Raw genomic sequence first — 6279 nt, 5'->3', positions numbered from 1 at the left:
AAATATTGATAATATACTAAAACCTTCCTCGTGAATCACTCTATCTATTAAAAAAACCCTCATCAAATTCAGTTGCATAGTTTTAAAGATTTAAGCATACATAGGGACATAGGGACAGAGAAAGCGACTTTGTTTTATACTATGTAGTGATATTTCATTTAAATAATTAATATAGTAAAAAAAACTAAACACTCGCTTAATCTCATGAAATTATAACATGTTACAAATATTATGTGTACAAAGTTTGAATGAAATCTGTTCTTTTAAAGTAGCTTAAAAGCGAGTCTAGGAGTCGTTTACTTACAAACATACAGGTGAGGCTAATGAAAGCGTGTTTAAAATAAATGAAATTACATAAAAATCTCTCAGCTCCTACAAAAAACGTTAGAAATAAAACATTTACCTACCTAAAGGACATCATTTACAACTGCTACCTATATGAGTAACGAATCTTTCTGACCCTAAATGTACGAAGAAAAATCTCAACCCATAGCACGAGCAATAACCTACTGACAGACAATTGTTATTAGTATTTATGGACCCTCATATATGATGTTTCCTTCCACCAAGGATTGATATGTTTACTACTGCTACAAATTACTAGGGGACATGTAATGATAGTATAAACAAGGTGTAGATAATCTTGACGCTCCGGGAGTGGCACGTTGAATGTGGCTAATTAGTAATTAGCCACATATTTTTTGTTTTGTTGTCTCTATAACGCTCATAATAGTTGAAACATGCCATTTTTGACGTATTATCGTGTGTGGTACAGTACGATTCAAAGTTAATGGCGGCTTGGAACATCGAATCTGATGCGCAGAAAACAATTTTATATACTTATTACCGGAACGTTAAGGGTCGGATACCTGCGCGCTCGTGCATTCGCAGCTAACTTTCGAACCGCCATTAAGTTTGAATCGAACTGTAGTGTGCCGAGCTAAGATCGTATGTTGTGGTGGTAACCTATCTTTTACTTATAATTTCACTAGATTTCCGCCCGCGGCTTCGCCCGCGTTTTCAAAGGAAAACCCGCATAGTTCCCGTTCCCGTTGGATTTCCGGGATAAAACCTATCCTATGTGTTAATCCAAGTTACCCTCTATATGTGTGCTAAATTTCATTGCAATCGGTTCAGTAGTTTTTACGTGAAAGAGTAACAAACATCCATACATCCATACATCCATACAAACTTTCGCCTTTATAATATAATAGTATAGTATAGTATAATTTCATTGAAGACATCGCGTACCTATATTCTTAGAGCATTAAACCAACTTAATGCTCTAAGCGTATACACTATAATATTATGTTAATACATATTAGCATTTAGGTATTAAGAAAATTGATCCATTCACTGTTGAAACTCGTATTAGGAAATCTATTTTACCACTAAAATGTAAAAGAAAACATATATTACTAGCGGCCCGCCCCGGCTTCGCCCGTGGTACATATGAAAAATAGATGTTGGCCGATTCTCAGACTTACCCGATATGCACAGAAAATTTCATGAGAATCGGTCCACCCGTTTCGGAGGAGTAACATTGTGACACGAGAATTTTATACCTATATAAGATTATGTCAAACAAAAACATGGGGTCTTTGGCCTTTTTATCTTTTACTATATATACAGATTTAACTAAAATTACAACACGTTTTGTAAATTGTAATTAATTTAAGTTAGATTAAGTCATTTATCTTAATCTATTTAGTCATCAAAAATGTATTTTTACAATACTAAGAAATATAATAGAAGGTTTATCAATAAAATCACATAGATACTATTTATCGAAAATTCCGGTAGAGAAAAATAAAATTCAAAATTCCTAATTAATAAAAAAGAAAGATAAAAATCCACCAAAAGTTACAGATAATATATTACTATGAAGCGAGGTTTTTACAATATCTTATTATTACAGTGAATTTTATAATATCTAATTTATAGAGAAGAGGAGGGCCCCCTCCATCAAAGTCAAACTTAGAAATCTGCTCTACTATCCCACTAAATCTATATATATTATTATATATATAACTCAAAGGTGACTGATATAGTGATCTATCAACGTACAGCCCAAACCACTGGACGTATCGGGCTGAAATTTGGCATGCAGGTAGATGTTAGGACGTAGACGTCCCCTAAGAAAGGATTTCAGAAAATTCATCCCCCAAAGGGATCAAATAGGGGATGAAAGTTTGTACCATGAAAATTTATCTTTTCCACGCAGGCGAAGCCGCGGGTGGAAAGCTAGTATAATACATACTATCCCAGTAAATTTTTAAATGCAAAAGATTGAAGAAGAACAAAAACAGTGTGTTCCTATGTGCTATATTCCTATCTATTATATTTTCAGAAGTCCCATACAAGTAGATAATTTTTACCTTACTGATGTAGGAATCTCGTTCTTCAACAAAATGTACTTAAGAACTACCCAACTACTAGGAATACTTACTAATACTGCTTTCCTAATCTTAGTTAAATAACTTATGTGAATAAAAAATCTAGTAGGTAATCTATAGATTACTATTATTATTCTATACTAAAACTATAAAGCTGAAGAGATTGTTTGTTTGTTAAAACGTGCTAATCACGGGAACTACTGGTCCGATTTGAAAAATTATTTCGATGTTCGATAGCTCATTTATCGAGGAAGGCTATAGGCTTTATACTATCCCGCTACGATCAACAGGAGAGGAGCCACGGGGGTGAAACCGCGCGGAGCAGCTAGTCTATACTAATATTATAAAGAGGAAAAGTTTGTAAGTATGTATGTATGTATGTATGTATGGTTTTCACGCAAAAACTACTGGACCGATTTCAAAAATTCTTTCACCATTAGAAAGCTGCATCTTTACTGAGCAACATAGGCTATATTGCATTTTCAAAAAAATTAGAGATCCTTACCAAATATGCAATTATGTAACCCAAGGTGTAAAAAAATCCTCAATAAAACTTCTGTCATCGCGTGCGCTGCGGAATCTATTGAAGATAGAACAAAAAAATGTTCTACGGTATTATAGAATGGATCAATATCTACAAGAAAGTCCGCAATACCATATGTCCATCTTCAGTAGTTATGTTACTACAACAACTTTTTTACGTTTTCAAAGTAAATAGAAGTGCCGACAGTAATCAAACCATGTTATCCATACACATGTATTAATCCTTATCCCATTAAATGATGTTTTATTATAGACTGTTTCAATACCAACAAAATACTTTTTAAATGAAAAGAATTGGATATTCCATTCAAAAGATATAACGAATTTTTAAAAGTGTCAATCTGCAGAAAATAGTAGGTATACTGTTCGAGCAGGCCGTAGTGCGGGGGTCACGGAGGAATTCTACCAATATGCGTCTTGACGGAACACAGTGGGGTTTTGGTCGGTAGGAATCCGACATAACCCACGGCCCCTCCCCTGGAGGCCGTGGGTATCTATGAAAGATTTCCCCACTAAAACAAAAATAATTTGGAAAATCCAAAAGTGCACGCCTCATAATTTTTTTTAATAAATATTTATTAATTATTATTTTTGTTTATTTAATAACAATTAAACCACATCGAATCAGACCCTGAAAAATGAAAGGGTTCTATTCCTGAGCATACTCAAGCGTAAGAGAAAAAAAAAGACTCGATTAGTAAAGTATTTCGGTCGCTATCGTGTTAACAAGAAAAAGGATCCGCACATACAGACACACGGACGTCCAAGACAGAACTTTTTTAAACTGTTTTTTAACTAGTTTAAATAACAAAAATGACATCAAAAATATCATGAACGTTAAAAATAGTGTTTTTTCTTAATATGTGTGTGTATGTATTATCTTAAAAGTGCAATGTATGATACATAAAGACATTTTAAGTTTGAAAAATCAGATGTTTTGCGCGAAGTGACAGTAGTACCCACCTCAACGCTTCGCTTATGAGGCGTGCAAAAAAGGCCGTAGTGCGGGACGGGGTAAAGGTGATTCATGTGATTAAAAATTAAACCTACCTATAATCCGACCTATAGTAGACTTTTCACTGTAACGATATCGCTATCTATGCGGGTGAAACCGCAGGGCATTGCTAGTAACTAATAAGTATCATTCAATACGAAGTCATATGGTGTAGAATGGACGAGTGATCTCAGCAAAGGTCGGTTATGCATGAGTAGAAATGGAGTTGAACCTTATAGATCAAGAGCCCACGACGGCCAGACATTCCTTTCTTTAGGAAAGTTGAAAGTTTCTCTGTATATGTCTCCGATACAGATAAGAACGACTAGCGATTATCAAGTCTGGGTTGTGGTTACTTTGGCAGGAAACAGGTAATAAAGGTGTATAAAATTGTACCTAATTTTCAGTATAGTTTAAAAGCTAAATTTTATATATGTTACTTGGGGACCTATAAAAAGATGATACCTTAAGAGCCGGACAGTTTTCATGGTTCTTACATCTAGCCAGACACATTTAAAAAATAACTAACATATCATCAAATTCACATAACTACCTAAAAGTGTAACAAATATGAAATAACCCACTAAAAACATTAGTTAACTATAATTATTAAAAAAATAATAGTATAATAATATATAAGTAATAAAGTTATTACTTATCTTTTACGGGGACTTATGTTGATGGAATTCCACGTACCTCGATGACTTTTTTATTGTGTCATCGAGATACGTGAAATTATACATGTATTATCATCACGCTAAGAGCAACAGGAGCGGAGCAATGCGTATGAAACCGCGGGGCGCAGCTATTATAATTAAAAACACAGAACTAAAACGCAAATACAACTATGAAAAGATGAATCTTTATCTCAAATACTGTATACGGTAGCAACTGCAGGAACCAATTAGGAAATGGCTTTGACAATTATTAATGTGCGCAAACCAATTGACCGCTTGTGACGTACAGACAGATGGACTTTGTATCTAACTATTTTTGAATTGAAGAAGTATTAGATTTACGCAATTATATACTCACTAGATGAAAGGTTTATGGAGCGAAAGATGAATACAGTAATTTTGCCAGCTGGAAATAAAAGGGTGGAAATAATAATCTATACTAATATTTTGAATCTGAAGAGTTTGTTTGTTTGTTTGAACACACTAATCTCGGGTCTGTTTTGAAAAATTATTTCACTGTTAGATAGTCCATTTATATAGGAAGGCTATAGAATATCATAAGACCAATAGGAGCGTAGGAACGCGGGTAAAACCGCGGGGCACAGCTAGTAACTTATACATCTATGAAACCATACAGTTATTCTAGTATCAAGGTCGAGAAAAACATACAAACTTTTTTTAACTATAAACATTAATTGAAAGTAAAAAAAAATATCAAACTTTCTTGCTCTTTTCTCTGCTCTGAAGAAATTGCTTTCCAATCCTGTGGTTTATTACCTACTAGAGGTCCGCCCCGGCTTCGCCCGTGGTACATAAATAAATATTATGTACCACGGGCGAAGCGAAATCGCAATAAAAGGTAGCCTATGCCCTTTCTCGGGTATCAAAATATCTCCATACCAAATTTCATGAAAATTGGTTCAGTAGTTTAGGCGTAATTGAGTAACAGACAGACAGACAGAGTTACTTTCGCATTTCAAACTCAAACTCAAACTCAAACATTTATTTATTCAATTAGACTTCTTCTAGAAGCACTTTTGAAACGTCATTAAGTACATATTTTTAACATTTACCACCGATTCGGAAAGCAGTATCTACGGAGAAGAATCGGCAAGAAACTCCATAGTTGCTCTTTTTAATCATGTCAGTATTACAATTTTACAAATTACATATGTAATATCATAATATATTATCATAATATACCAAAGAACTGTCCTGTGGTTTTTACGCGACAACCCTCCATGGGTTTTTATCTTCCATATATTCCTTAATACTGTAATAGGCTCTCTGGACAAGTACATTTTTAATATAAGTTTTAAATTTAGAACTACTAAAATAAACTCTTTAATATTATGAGGAATTCTGTTGTAGAAGCGTATACCTTGGCCCATAAATGAATTTTTAACTTTAGCTAGCCGGAAAAATGGCATTTCAATTTTATTTCTGTTTCTTGTGTCATAACAATGTCTATCTCCTACTTTTTTGTGTAAGTAAGCGTTATTATGTACATATAAAATATTATTAAATATATACTGCGACGGTACAGTAAGGATACCAGTATTCTTAAAGAGATTTCTTAGTGAGTCTCGAGCACGCAAATTATATATTATATATAGAAAAAATTTAATTTCCGTAATAGAGTGGAATGTTCTACACAGTCGAAAGCCTT

The sequence above is a fragment of the Colias philodice genome, chromosome 25 (assembly GCF_061535455.1).
Source record: "Colias philodice isolate Cphi_HAF_F1 chromosome 25, ilColPhil1 Martin Lab GWU primary, whole genome shotgun sequence".
NCBI lineage: Eukaryota > Metazoa > Arthropoda > Insecta > Lepidoptera > Pieridae > Colias > Colias philodice.
This window is presented reverse-complemented; position numbering follows the sequence as displayed.